Raw genomic sequence first — 15,667 nt, forward strand, 5'->3', positions numbered from 1 at the left:
TCGGATATAACATAGATACACTCAACAAAATTCATCAAAGCAAACATTACATCCAAAAATGAATCAAAGATGAGATGAACTGTAACGCCCGGGTAATCAAGCTACAGTAATTCCCCGCTAATCATGCCACGTCACCTCGGTTACTGTTGTTAACCGTGCGATGATCCAAAACCGTTTCATAATTTAAATTCAATTAGTGTCAACAATAAAAGTTTTTCAAAATTTAAAACAAAATGTTCGGGAGATGCCATATTTTGCATAAATAAATATGGTGTAGTAAACACATTTTTATAAAATGCCTAAACAATTTTAATTGAAATAAAACAGAAAAGCAAATAAATAAAAGAAAAGAAATTACAAAAAAGAAAAACAGAACATAAAAAAAAGGAAGAACCCCTCCCCCCACTGGGCCATCTGTGGCCCAGCTGGCCAGCCCAACTGGGCAAAGGCCCAGCCGGCCGGCCCACCCCACCCCCACTCTCCCCTTATCCACTCCCCCGGTACCCCCACCGACACTCCCCCCCACTCCCCCGAAATATCCCCCTCCCCCGATTTGGATCGGGATCGAGAGGAGACCGCCGACCCCGCGCCAGTACGCCGTCGCCGCCCGGAGCTCGTCCTCGCCGGACCTCCCCGCCGGCCTGCCTCACCGTCGTCTCCGTCCTCCTCCTCGTCCCCCACTGCCACGATCCCTGCACCCGTCGGTGAGGCCCCGGCCTCTCCTCCTCTCCCCTGGCCGCCTCTGCTCCTCACGCCGTTGTGCACACGCGCGCCCGCACGGCCATAGCCGCGCCCTCTCCCCCGTGAGCCGCGCCCCTCCTCTCTCTTCCTCGCCCCGTGCTCGTCCCCTCCCCTGCTCGCCGCGGTCGCCGCGCCCCGCGCGCGCTCGGCCGCGCTCGTCGCCACACTCACCGCCTCCACCACCGCGCCCCACGGCCCCCCTCCGTTCGCCCTGCACCACTGGGCCGCGCACGCCTCCCCTCGCCTCCGTCGCTCGCCCCCGCGCACGTCGACGCGTCGCTGCCGCCCGGCCCGCGCACTGGCCGCACCGCGGCCGGCCTCTGCCGTGGCCGGCGTCGCCGCCCCTGGTGGCCTCGGGCGCACACGGGCGCCCACGTCCGCACCAGTTTCGCCCGCTCCGCTAAGGCCCCCTGGGCCACTGCCAGGTGGGGCCTCGTCCCCCTGAGCCACTGCCCTTGGGCCCGAACCCCCTTGGGCCACATACAGGTGGGCCCCCGCGCCCAGAGAACGTTAAAAAAATGATTTAAAAAAATAAAAATAAAAATAAAAATATATAAATAAATAAATAAAATAAAAATAAAAATAAAACAAATAATAAAAATAAATTTAATTAATTAATTAAGTAAATCAATTAAGTTAATTAATCCTGTTTAAATTAATCTAATTAGTTAGTTAATTTAATTAAACAGTAGTTAATTAGCTAACAACCCCTGACAGCACCTGTCAGGTTGACCAGTCAACGTTGACTGCTGACGTCAGCATGACATCATGCTGATGTCATAAATCCAAATTTTGAATTAAATTAAATAATTAATTAAATTCCAGAAATTAATAAATTCTTTTGAAAATCATATCTTTTAATCCGTAACTCGGATGGAAATACTTTGTACATGAAAGTTGCTCAGAACGACGAAACGAATCCGGATGCGCAGCCCGTTCGTCCACCACACCTCCCTAACCTATCGAACACACAACTTCCCCCCTCCGTTTCATCTGTCTGAAAATGCGAAACAACGGGAATACTTTCCCGGATGTTCCCCCCCTCGCCGGTACCACCTACTGTCGCGTTAGGACACACCTAGCACTGCTCATTGTCATGTCACGCATCGTCATGCTTATGTTTGCATTGTATTTACATTTTCTTCCCCCTCTTCTCTCCGGTAGACTACGAGACCGACACTGCTGCTGCCCAGTTCGACTACAGAGTTGACGACCCCTCCTACTTGCCAGAGCAACCAGGCAAGCCCCCCCCCCTGATCACCAGATATCGCCTATTCTTCTCTATACTGCTTGCATTAGAGTAGTGTAGCATGTTACTGCTTTCCGTTAATCCTATACTGATGCATAGCCTGCCCTTGCTTCTACTGTTGTTACCTTTACCTGCAATCCTACATGCTTAGTATAGGGTGCTAGTTTTCCATCAGTGGCCCTACATTCTTGTCCGTCTGCCGTGCTATACTATCGAGCCGTGATCACTTGGGCGGTGATCACGGGTATATACTTATATACTATATACATGACACATGTGGTGACTAAAGTCGGGTCATCTCGTAGGGGTACCCGCAAGTGGATCTTTGTGGCGGAGCGACAGGGCAAGTTGAGACCGCCTAGGTGAGAGGTGGGCCTGGCCCTGGACGGCGTCCGCGGTTACTTCAAAATAACACGCTTAACGAGTTCTTGGTATTTGATCTGAGTCTGGCCATTTGGTCTATACGCACTAACCATCTACGCGGGAGTAGTTATGGGTATCCCGGCGTCGTGGTATCAGCCGAAGCTCTTTTTGACGTCAGCGACTGAGTGGCGCGCACCGCATTGGACCGTAAGCTCGCGCTTGTATTAAGGGGGCTAGGTCTGCTTCCAGCCGCGTACGCAACGTGCAGGTGTGCATAGGGCGATGGGCCCAGACCCCTGCGCGCATAGGGTTTAGACCGGCGTGCTGACCTCTCTGTTGAGCCTAGGTGGGGCTGCGACGTGTTGATCTTCCGAGGCCGGGCATGACCCAGAAAAGTGTGTCCAGCCAAATGGGATCGAGCGTGTTGGGTTATGTGGTGCACCCCTGCAGGGAAGTTTATCTATTCGAATAGCCGTGTCCCTCGGTAAAAGGATGACCCGGAGTTGTGCCTTGACCTTATGACAACTAGAACCGGATACTTAATAGAATACACCCTTCCAAGTGCCAGATACAACCCGATGATCGCTCTCTAACAGGGCGACGAGGAGGGGATCGCCGGGTAGGATTATGCTATACGATGCTACTTGGAGGACTTCAATCTACTCTCTTCTACATGCTGCAAGATGGAGATGGCCAGAAGCGTAGTCTTCGACAGGACTAGCTATCCCCCTCTTATTCTGGCATTCTGCAGTTCAGTCCACTGATATGCCCCTTTACACATATACCCATGCATATGTAGTGTAGCTCCTTGCTGGCGAGTACTTTGGATGAGTACTCACGGTTGCTTCTCTCCCTCTTTTCCCCCTTTCCTTTCTACCTGGTTGTCGCAACCAGATGTTGGAGTCCAGGAGCCAGACGCCACCGTCGACGACGACTCCTATGACACTGGAGGTGCCTACTACTACGTGCAGTCCGCTGACGACGGCCAGGAGTAGTTAGGAGGATCCCAGGCAGGAGGCCCGCGCCTCGTTCGATCTGTATCCCAGTTTGTGCTAGTCTTCTTAAGGCAAACTTGTTTAACTTATGTCTGTACTCAGATATTGTTGCTTCCGCTGACTCGTCTATGATCGAGCACTTGTATTCAAGCCCTCGAGGCCCCTGGCTTGTATTATGATGCTTGTATGACTTATTTATGTTTTAGAGTTGTGTTGTGATATCTTCCCGTGAGTCCCTGATCTTGATCGTACACATTTGCGTGCATGATTAGTGTACGATCAAACCGGGGGCGTCACAAGTTGGTATCAGAGCCGACTGCCTGTAGGAATCCCCCTTTCCACACTCCTTGGCCGAAGGCGAGTCTAGACATTACAAAACTTTTACTAACATGGCTGTGTGTCTTACGGGCCCACGTCGCCATTGGGTGGTACTAGGATCTTTTACTCCTCGACCTTTACTCTGGGACTCTGAACTCTCTTCTACTCGGGTTAAACGAATTTACTAACTCTAACACTAGGATCCCGTGACCGCATTCACCCCAAAGTTGGATAAGCCATAGTTGTTTCTTAGAATAGTATTTTGAACAATTCACACACTGTCATTTGACTCCTTTGAAACGTCTTTGCTTTCAGATGGAACCCACGAGGCAGGTCGTGCGCCACACGACGGCCATTGGTGCCTCGGGATCACCGGCTGTGCTAGCTGAGATGATGACCTATCTGGGTCATCGCTGGCACCCTGAGTACACCGTCTACGAGGAGTACCAGGACTTTAACCAGGAGCAGTACCGTGCCATCGTCCACCTCTACTCGCGGGAGTATGACTCCACTACTGTGCTGCACACCGCTCATGGTGTTGGTGTGACCATCGATATGGCTGTCCACGATGCTGCCTATGCTGCTCTGACACGTCTTCGTGGAGAGTATCGGGAGTTGGACACCTCCCCTTTCAGGCACATTGCTATCGCATCTGATGTTTGTGCGGAGGGATACTATACTGCTGCCTACTCCACTGTCACCCGAGAGCCCTTCTACCATCAGAACCTGGTTCTGCATGCTGATGGGCTGGATCGAGCTAACCGAGCTCTTCGCCACGAGATGTACACCACCCGTCAGCACCTTTACCATGCTCTGACGCTGTTGCACCCCTTTGTCCGATCTGGACAGCTACCGCGTACTGCGATCTACCCAGCCAGGACCGTGATGCCCCACGGTGTCGGTTGGCCAGAGGTGGGAGGCTACTCTCCCGCACTTGGTCCTCTTCTGCCACCTGAGCGTCGGGCTCTACACCTGAGTATCCGCGGCCCCCAGTCTGCTGACGTGGAGGGCTATCCGTTGCCTCACTACCAGCTGTCGGGCTACGATTACCTCCACAGTACCTCTTGGGACTGATGTAGGCTTGCTTGTAGTGTTAGATGCATTCGCCGCGAGCCTGTGTGCCGCCTATGATGTTTTAGTCTATGTACTGAACTCTGTGTACTGAACTCTATGCATGACCCCTTTTGTAAGTTATGCCGACTACTATGTAGTAGCTATCGCGCTCCTTTCATTATGCATGTTTCATCATGAATGATTCTTGTCTTTGCAAATTTCTCAATGCTGAACTACCCCTGTTATATATTAGCAGGATGGTTAGACCAGGTGGTCGTGGTAGTGGTGGCAATGCCCCACCACCACCAGAGTACATAGTTGGTATGATCCAACAGTTCGAACTGAACCGCCAATTCATGGAAAATATGATGGCTCAGTTTCCTCGCCCCAATATGGACCAACAATCAACCCCAGTAACTCTGCAGGAATTCATGCGCCTCAATCCAACTGTGTACCGCAGCTCAACTCAGCCTCTGGATGCTGATGACTGGCTCCGTGACATCACCTATGAGATGGAGTCTGCCAATGTGGCCCCTGCCAGCTATGTCAACTTTGCTTCCTTCTTTCTGAAGGGACCAGCAGCTCAATGGTGGGACAGCCACAGGCGTACTCTGCCAGCTAGAACAATCATCACCTGGCCAGACTTCCAAGCAGCTTTCCGTGCCCGCTTCATTCCTCAGGGAGTCATGGACCGGAAGAAGCGTGAGTTCCGCAACCTCACCCAAGGCAACAAAACTGTTGAAGCTTATCAGCGGGAGTTTCTGGACTTGTCTCGCTATGCTGAAGAGGACATTGCAACTGATGCTCGCAGACAGGAGAAGTTCCGTGATGGCCTTCAAGCTGACATCAAGCTCGCACTTCTAGTGCATGACTTTGTTGATTTCGCCACCTTGGTGAACAAGGCCATCAATGTCGAAACTGGTCTGCAGGAATACCAGAGCTCTCACAGGCGCAACCGTGACACGGGCTCATATTCGGGCCCGCCCTCACAGAAGCGTAAGATATGGATCCCGAACAACATGTACCATCCAAATGCATCTGCCCCAAGGCAGACCTATGCTGCACCTCGTCTGCCTCCACCACCATCTAGGCAGTCAAGACTTCCAGCTCCACCATCCCAAGCTCCTGTTCCCACTCCCAATAATGGTCTGTGCTATAAGTGTGGGCAACCAGGTCACCGTGCCAGGGACTGCAATCAGAATCAGAATCAACTTGCCCTTCCCGCAGCTGGCCGTGGTAACAACCAGCCCCGCAACAACAATGCTAAGTCTTATGGTCGTGCTCATGCCAACCACGTTGATCTGAACGAAGCTCAAGACCAGCCTGCTACTGTGATGGGTACACTCCTCGTAAATTCAGTACCAACATCCGTTTTATTTGATACAGGTGCATCGCATTCATTCATGTCAGAAGATTTTGCATACAAGCACGACGTTAAATGTGAGGAGATGAACACCTCGGTATTGGTCAAAACCCCAGTGGGACAGTGTCAAACCTCCCTGGTTGGCATCGACGTCCCCGTGGAAATCGAAGGGCTGGAATTCTATGCCTCTCCCATTATCCTGAAGTCGTCTAACATCGACCTCATTTTGGGGATGGATTGGTTGAAAGCGCATACTGCTTCAATCGTTTGCGCCACTAAGACCGTCCATCTGCTACACCCTTCAGATGAAATAGTTGCTTACCAAGCTCATCTGGTGCAAAATGCCGAGGCCAGGCTCTATGCATTGAATGCATTGAACGCCGCACCACTCGAGGGCATTGAAAACATTCCCGTCGTGCGTGAATTCCTCGACGTCTTCCCTGAAGAACTTCCAGGGATTCCCCCTGCTAGAGCTGTCGAATTCATCATCGACTTGAAACCAGGCACCACTCCTATAGCCAAGCGACCCTACAAGATGCCGCCGCATGAACTCCTTGAGCTTAAGGAGGAAATCGACAATTCTCTTCGCAAAGGATTCATTTGCCCAAGTTGCTCTCCTTGGGGAGCACCTTCTCTCTTTGTCAAGAAGAAGGATGGGACAAACCGATTAGTTCAAGACTACCGTCCTATAAACCAAGCTACCATTCAGAATAAATACCCTCTTCCTCGGATCAATGATCTGTATGATCAACTGGCGGGTTCGTCAGTGTTCTCTAAGCTCGACTTGAGGTTGGGTTACCACCAGATCCGTGTTCGCGAAGAGGATATCCCAAAGACCGCCTTCGTGACTCGCTATGGTTCATACGAGTACACCGTCATGTCTTTCGGTTTAACCAATGCTCCAGCCACCTTCTCTCGTCTGATGAACTATATATTCATGGATTACCTCGACAAGTTCGTCGTGGTTTATCTGGATGATATCCTGGTATTTTCCAAGAACGAAGAAGAACACGCTGAACATCTTCGACTTGTGCTGGAAAAGCTACGAGAGCATCAACTATATGCCAAGTTCTCCAAATGCGAATTCTGGCTACCGGAAGTAACCTATCTTGGGCATGTCATCTCTAAGGATGGTATTGCCGTCAACCCTGAACGAGTCCAGGCTATCCTTGATTGGACTCCTCCCAAGAACGTTAAGCAAGTCAGAAGTTTTCTCGGTCTCGCTAGCTATTGCCGTCGATTCGTAGAGAACTTCTCCAAGATCGCCAGGCCTCTGACTAACCTGTTGCATAAGGGCGTCAAGTTCCAATGGACAGACAAATGTCAAGAAAGTTTCCAGGCACTCAAAGACAAGTTGACTTCTGCCCCAGTTCTAGCTCCACCTGATACTAAGAAGGACTTCGTCATTTACTGCGACGCTTCCCGTCAAGGATTAGGCTGTGTCCTAATGCAATACCGCAAAGTGATTGCTTATGCCTCTCGGCAATTGCACCCTCACGAAGAGAACTACCCAGTTCACGACCTCGAACTTGCTGTTGTCATTCATGCGCTGAAGCAGTGGCGACATTACCTTCTCGGTAATCGTTGCGAGATCTTCACTGACCACCAAAGTCTGAAGTATCTGTTTACTCAGCCAGACCTGAACATCCGTCAGCAGAGATGGATGGAGCTTGTTGCAGACTTTGACTTGGGTATTTCCTATACACCAGGCAAGGCTAATGTAATGGCTGATGCCTTGAGCCGCAAGTCTTACTGCAACCACCTCCAGGTTCACAAAGTTCAGCCCTCGCTTGTTGAAGAATTCAGGAAGCTGAACCTCCATATTGTTCCTCCGGGTGCACTCGCTCCCCCTCCTAAGGAGTTTGGCAAGATGAACCTCCACGTTGTTACCCAGGGTTCCCTCAATACCCTAGTTGCTAAACCAGATCTCGTGGACAGCATCAAAAGGCTACAGAAGTATGACTCTAAAGCCCACAAGATTAAGCGCTACCTCGCAGAAGGAAAGCCCTCATTCTTCACCATTGCTGAAGATGGCAATTTATACTTCAAGGGCCGCCTAGTGGTGCCATGTGCAGAGAAAAACCTGGATATGACATAGGAAGTTATGAAAGAAGCTCATGATACTCCCCTATGTATCCATCCTGGTAGTACAAAGATGTACCAAGACATCCGTCAGAGATTCTGGTGGTCTAATATGAAGCAAGACATTGCTCGTTATGTTGCTGAGTGTGACGTTTGCCGTCGTATCAAAGCAGAACATCAAAGGCCTGCTAGAACTCTGCAACCTATCTGTATTCCTGAATGGAAATGGGACCATGTTGAGATGGACTTCGTCACTGGATTTCCCAAATCACAGAAAGGTAATGATGCTATTCTTGTCGTCATTGACCGGCTTTCCAAAGTTGCACATTTCCTGGCGGTCAAAGAAACGATCACTGCTAGTCAGTTGGCAACGCTCTATATGTCCAGGATTGTTTCACTCCACGGTATTCCGTTGGTTATCAGCTCAGACCGTGGCAGCTTATTCACTTCAAGATTCTGGGCAAGTTTCCAAGAAGCTATGGGAACTCATCTGTCATTCAGTACTGCGTTTCATCCTCAGTCGCAAGGGCAAGTTGAACGCGTCAACCAAGTTCTCGAAGACATGCTTCGAGCTTGTGTTATTTCCTTCGGCAAGAAATGGGAGGAATCTCTCCCGTATGCTGAGTTCTCTTATAATAATAGCTATCAAGCTAGTATGAAGATGGCCCCCTTCGAAGTGTTATATGGACGAAAGTGCCGAACCCCTCTGAACTGGTCAGAAACTGGGGAACGTCCACTCTTTGGTCCGGATATTATCCAAGATGCCGAAGAACAAGTCCGCATTATTCGTGAGAATCTCAAGACTGCTCAGTCACGTCAGAAGAGTCAGTATGACCGTCATCATAAAGACATGGTCTATCAACCTGGCGAAAAGGCTTATCTTCGAGTCACACCAATGAAGGGTGCTCACCGCTTTGGAATCAAGGGCAAACTAGCTCCTCGATATATTGGCCCATTCACTATTCTCGAAAGGCGTGGAAAAGTGGCATACCAACTGGAGCTTCTACCGAACCTTTCTCAGGTTCACGATGTGTTCCATGTGTCACAGCTCCGCCGTTGCTTCAAGGACCCAATTCGAGCAGTGGATCATGAAGTGCTCGAATTGCAGCAGGACCTCTCCTATAAGGAGCATCCGGTCCGCATTCTCGACCAAGCTGAACGCCACACACGTCAGAAGGCGATCAAGTTTCTCAAAGTCCAGTGGTCGCACCATTCTAAAGATGAAGCCACTTGGGAACGCGAGGATCGCCTGCGTGATGAATACCCCGCACTGTTTCCTTCTACCTCCTAAATCTCGGGACGAGATTTCTTGTAGTGGAGGAGTTTTGTAACGCCCGGGTAATCAAGCTACAGTAATTCCCCGCTAATCATGCCACGTCACCTCGGTTACTGTTGTTAACCGTGCGATGATCCAAAACCGTTTCATAATTTAAATTCAATTAGTGTCAACAATAAAAGTTTTTCAAAATTTAAAACAAAATGTTCGGGAGGTGCCATATTTTGCATAAGTAAATATGGTGTAGTAAACACATTTTTATAAAATGCCTAAATAATTTAAATTGAAATAAAACAGAAAAGCAAATAAATAAAAGAAAAGAAATTACAAAAAAGAAAAACAGAACATAAAAAAAAAGAGGAAGAACCCCTCCCCCCACTGGGCCATTTGTGGCCCAGCTGGCCAGCCCAACTGGGCAAAGGCCCAGCCGGCCGGCCCACCCCACCCCCACTCTCCCCTTATCCAATCCCCCAGTACCACCACCGACACTTCCCCCCCACTCCCCCGAAATATCCCCCTCTCCCCCGATTCGGATCGGGATCGAGAGGAGACCGCCGACCCCGCGCCAGTACGCCGTCGCCGCCCGGAGCTCGTCCTCGCCGGACCTCCCCGCCGGCCTGCCTCCTCGTCGCACCGTCGTCTCCGTCCTCCTCCTCGTCCCCCACTGCCACGATCCCTGCACCCGTCGGTGAGGCCCCGGCCTCTCCTCCTCTCCCCTGCCCGCCTCTGCTCCTCACGCCGTTGTGCACACGCGCGCCCGCACGGCCATAGCCGCGCCCCTCCTCTCTCACCCTCGCCCCGTGCTCGTCCCCTCCCCTGCTCGCCGCGGTCGCCGCGCCCCGCGCGCGCTCGGCCGCGCTCGTCGCCGCACTCACCGCCTCCACCACCGCGCCCCACGGCCCCCCTCCGTTCGCCCTGCACCACTGGGCCGCGCACGCCTCCCCTCGCCTCCGTCGCTCGCCCCCGCACACGTCGACGCGTCGCTGTCGCCCGGCCCGCGCACTGGCCGCACCGCGGCCGGCCTCTGCCGTGGCCGGCGTCGCCGCCCCCTGGTGGCCTCGGGCGCACACGGGCGCCCACGCCCGCACCAGTTTCGCCCGCTCCGCTAAGGCCCCCTGGGCCACTGCCAGGTGGGGCCTCGCCCCCCTGAGCCACTGCCCCTGGGCCCGAACCCCCTTGGGCCACAGACAGGTGGGCCCCCGCGCCCAGAGAACGTTAAAAAAATAAAAATAAAAATAATATATAAATAAATAAATAAATAAAGAAAATAAAAATAAAAAATATAAATAAAACAAATAATAAAAATAAATTTAATCAATTAATTAATTAATTAAGTTAATTAATCCTGTTTAAATTAATCTAATTAGTTAGTTAATTTAATTAAACAGTAGTTAATTAGCTAACAGCCCCTGACAGGTGGACCCACCTGTCAGGTTGACCAGGTCAACGTTGACTATTGACGTCAGCATGACATCATGCTGATGTCATAAATCCAAATTTCGAATTAAATTAAATAATTAATTAAATTCTAGAAATTAATAAATTCTTTTTGAAAATCATATCTTTTAATCCGTAACTCGGATGGAAATACTTTGTACATGAAAGTTGCTCAGAACGACGAGACGAATCCGGATAGGCAGCCCGTTCGTCCACCACACCTCCCTAATCTATTGAACACGCAACTTTCCCCCTCCGTTTCATCTGTCTGAAAATGCGAAACAACGGAAATACTTTCCCGGATGTTCCCCCCCTTCGCCGGTACCACCTACTGTCGCGTTAGGACACACCTAGCACTGCTCATTGTCATGTCACGCATCGTCATGCTTATGTTTGCATTGTATTTACATTTTCTTCCCCCTCTTCTCTCCGGTAGACTACGAGACTGACACTGCTGCTGCCTAGTTCGACTACGGAGTTGACGACCCCTCCTACTTGCCAGAGCAACCAGGCAAGCCCCCCCTTGATCACCAGATATCGCCTATTCTTCTCTATACTGCTTGCATTAGAGTAGTGTAGTATGTTACTGCTTTCCGTTAATCCTATACTGATGCATAGCCTGCCCTTGCTTCTACTGTTGTTACCTTTACCTGCAATCCTACATGCTTAGTATAGGGTGCTAGTTTTCCATCAGTGGCCCTACATTCTTGTCCGTCTGCTGTGCTATACTATCGGGCCGTGATCACTTGGGCGGTGATCACGGGTATATACTTATATACTATATACATGACACATGTGGTGACTAAAGTCGGGTCGGCTCGTAGGGGTACCCGCAAGTGGATCTTTGTGGCGGAGCGATAGGGAAGGTTGAGACCGCCTAGGTGTGAGGTGGGCCTGGCCCTGGACGGCGTCCGCGGTTACTTCAAAATAACACGCTTAACGAGTTCTTGGTATTTGATCTGAGTCTGGCCATTTGGTCTATACACACTAACCATCTACGTGGGAGTAGTTATGGGTATCCCGGCGTCGTGGTATCAGCCGAAGCTCTTTTTGACGTCAGCGACTGAGTGGCGCGCGCCGCATTGGACCGTAAGCTCGCGCTTGTATTAAGGGGGCTAGGTCTGCTTCCGGCCGCGTACGCAACGTGCAGGTGTGCATAGGGCGATGGGCCCAGACCCTTGCGCGCATAGGGTTTAGACCGGCGTGCTGACCTCTCTGTTGAGCCTAGGTGGGGCTGCGACGTGTTGATCTTCCGAGGCCGGGCATGACCCAGAAAAGTGTGTCCGGCCAAATGGGATCGAGCGTGTTGGGTTATGTGGTGCACCCCTGCAGGGAAGTTTATCTATTCGAATAGCCGTGTCCCTCGGTAAAAGGACGACCCGGAGTTGTACCTTGACCTTATGACAACTAGAACCGGATACTTAATAAAATACACCCTTCCAAGTGCCAGATACAACCCGGTGATCGCTCTTTAACAGGGCGACGAGGAGGGGATCGCCGGGTAGGATTATGCTATACGATGCTACTTGGAGGACTTCAATCTACTCTCTTCTACATGCTGCAAGATGGAGATGGCCAGAAGCGTAGTCTTCGACAAGACTAGCTATCCCCCTCTTATTCTGGCATTCTGCAGTTCAGTCCACTGATATGCCCCTTTACACATATACCCATGCATATGTAGTTTAGCTCCTTGCTGGCGAGTACTTTGGATGAGTACTCACGGTTGTTTCTCTCCCTCTTTTCCCCCTTTCCTTTCTACCTGGTTGTCGCAACCAGATGTTGGAGTCCAGGAGCCAGACGCCACCGTCGACGACGACTCCTACGACACTGGAGGTGCCTACTACTACGTGCAGTCCGCTGACGACGACCAGGAGTAGTTAGGAGGATCCCAGGCAGGAGGCCTGTGCCTCGTTCGATCTGTATCCCAGTTTGTGCTAGCCTTCTTAAGGAAAACTTGTTTAACTTATGTCTGTACTCAGATATTGTTGCTTCCGCTGACTCGTCTCTGATCGAGCACTTGTATTCGAGCCCTCGAGGCCCCTGGCTTGTATTATGATGCTTGTATGACTTATTTATGTTTTAGAGTTGTGTTGTGATATCTTCCCGTGAGTCCCTGATCTTGATCGTACACATTTGCGTGCATGATTAGTGTACGGTCAAACCGGGGGCGTCACATGAACCCTAGTTCGGGTGAGTACATATCAAGTGGACGACACATGTGATGCGCATGCGGCTTCTTTGCGGTCTCGAAACGCCGCACCAGCGCAGGAACAGGATGGTGTCGGAGCAGGGTCTGGCAGGGGGGCGGGGCGGCGATTAAGGTTAGCAGTCCGGTGATGTGAGCCATGCTTGGTGCAGCGGACAGCGGCAGGTCGCAACAGCGAGGTCGCCGTAGTTCTATCCGTGGCGGAGCTGGTGGTGCAGATCAAGGAGGTGGTGGAGGTAGCCGCCGCGGTGCGCGAGCTCGACGAGGTTGGGGATGGGCTCGCTTGTGCGTTGGGAGACGGAGTGGGGGCAGGTGGGTCGCGGAGGCGAGATTTACTCGCCATGGATGGGGCAGCACGCGAGATTCCAGTGAGATTTATTAGGAAAGGATTAAGCCATGCTGTTAATTGGGATTAAATGGAAATATACGCGATTGGATTGAATGAGAATCAACGGTGCAGGACCAGTCTGACGAAATAGTCTTATCAAACTACTGATACAAAGGGTTTCCCTTTTTTATTTGAGTAATTCGGGTGATGACGCATGAAAAATTAAATTAATATGATTGATAAGATTAATTAATTTAGATTTGATCTTTAGAGATTGATCGTGATTTTCTTTCACATAAAGACTTTACTAAATAACTTGCGTCATCATGAAAAGTTCTGATTCGTTCTGATTTATTTCGTTGTGTGATAGTAGATGCAAAAATAAACCGGTGGGAGGGGAGACGAAAAAACCAGTGAAATAAAACCAGACGAAAAAAACCTAGACGAAAGTGGTCGGACTATTCAACCAACTCGTCCATTAGGAATGGAGATATACACGATAATTAAAGTGGCTAAGCTAGTTATTACCATGTGCATTCCACGTTGTAGCTGCTATTTCATCTCTAAGTGACACGTGTAAGCACCCGAGCTTTGAATTTTCTCTTTTATTTTTGAATTTTTTTACTGTCTCCATTGAGAAATAACGTGAAGATGTCTTACAACTAAAATGGTTGGTTTCACTTCCAGAAATATCTCACCCCGGGCCCCAAGCTCAGCGCTTATCGCGTCTCTCTTTTTCTCTTCCTGACGTACCTTCCTCTTCCCTATCCCGTTTCGAATTTTCATTCAAAAATTCCCAGCCCTGCCACACCTCCTCCTCCTCCCCACTTCATCCCCATCTTGCCGCCTCTCCTCTACCTTCCATCCTTGGCACTCACGGGGTAGGCCACCTTCATCTCCGGTGCGGCACTTGGAAGCACCTCCTTCCCCAACGCTAGCTATCTTGATCTCCAATGTAACATCGGCTGTTGAGGCGGGCCATGCGCCTCGAAGCGAATCGCGGCACCTCTATGCATGTGTCGCAAGTGACTCCCGTCCATCAGCCCACGCCATCGAGGTCGTCGACGTTCCACCTGACATGTTGTCCCATGATAGTGAGGAAGGCGATGAGCATGCATGTCATTTTGCATGATAGTGAGGAAGGCAACAAGCGCGCACGTCCATCATTTTATTAAGTGCATCTACATTTTTCTCAAAAAAGAAAGTGTGTTTGCATTTTCTAGAAACACTGGTCAAATAGAGCATTGTTCACCCATAGTAATGTTCATGTTCGAGAAAGATTACAGTTCACACGAGATTGCTATTCATACTTGGTTAATAAGTACAATTACTGTTCATTATAGTTAGTGTTCATTTATTGCCACATGTCTAGCCAGGGAGATCTACAAGCGGCTCGGACGTCCCCGCCTTGGACCCTTTGATCCAATGCCTTAGCAGCTTTGCACGGCCCCGTAAACGCGACAATGAGATGTGTTAGGTCGGCGCTAATAGCGATGCCGTTTGCGTACACCAGACATGTTTGGAGCACCGCGACATCACCAGTATTTGGATCGTACCTCATGAGATGCCCTATTGCATAAGAACCAGTATGTGGATTCAATGTTCTACTATGACTGGGCACATCAAACATATTTATAACTTTGTGGATGTCACATGCTAGCGGGGAGTAACATATCAGTTGTCCTCTAATATCCTAACCCATAGATGGCACAAATAAAACATGTCATTTTCTACGGGGCTACATGGCCGAAGCACATAACAGGACTGAAGTTGGATACCTACTCAATTTATAGGCCCAACAAGTGAGGGAGGCTATTCACGCTTTCGTTATGCAAATTGTTAGAAGGGAGAGAGGGAGATTGGTAGAATATGATGGATGTATTATTGAGCCTCGAGGGCGAGTATATATTGAGTACAAGACTTGGAGGGCAAGACGCCTCTCTTGAAGATAAGGTAGGAGACGGATTACAAATCCTAGACTACCAAATACAAGTATCCCAAATATATCTCTAACACAAATGACCACTCATGCCCGCTGCATGTCTAAATTAGGTTTCAAGCAATCAAGTGGATTCCTCTCTCTGTCTCTCCTCATGCTAATGCCTTCCGCCTACGGACTGCGCTGTCGACATGCATGAGGCTCGGCTTCGTACAAGTAGCCGTGTGACTATGAGGGAGCAGTTAGACGCCGAGCCCGAGGATTCACGCGATCTCGCTGCTATCAGTCTAGCTCGTACGCACTACTGCGGACGGCTA

Source organism: Aegilops tauschii, chromosome 7 (genome assembly GCF_002575655.3).
Source record: "Aegilops tauschii subsp. strangulata cultivar AL8/78 chromosome 7, Aet v6.0, whole genome shotgun sequence".
Taxonomy (NCBI): Eukaryota; Viridiplantae; Streptophyta; class Magnoliopsida; order Poales; family Poaceae; genus Aegilops; species Aegilops tauschii.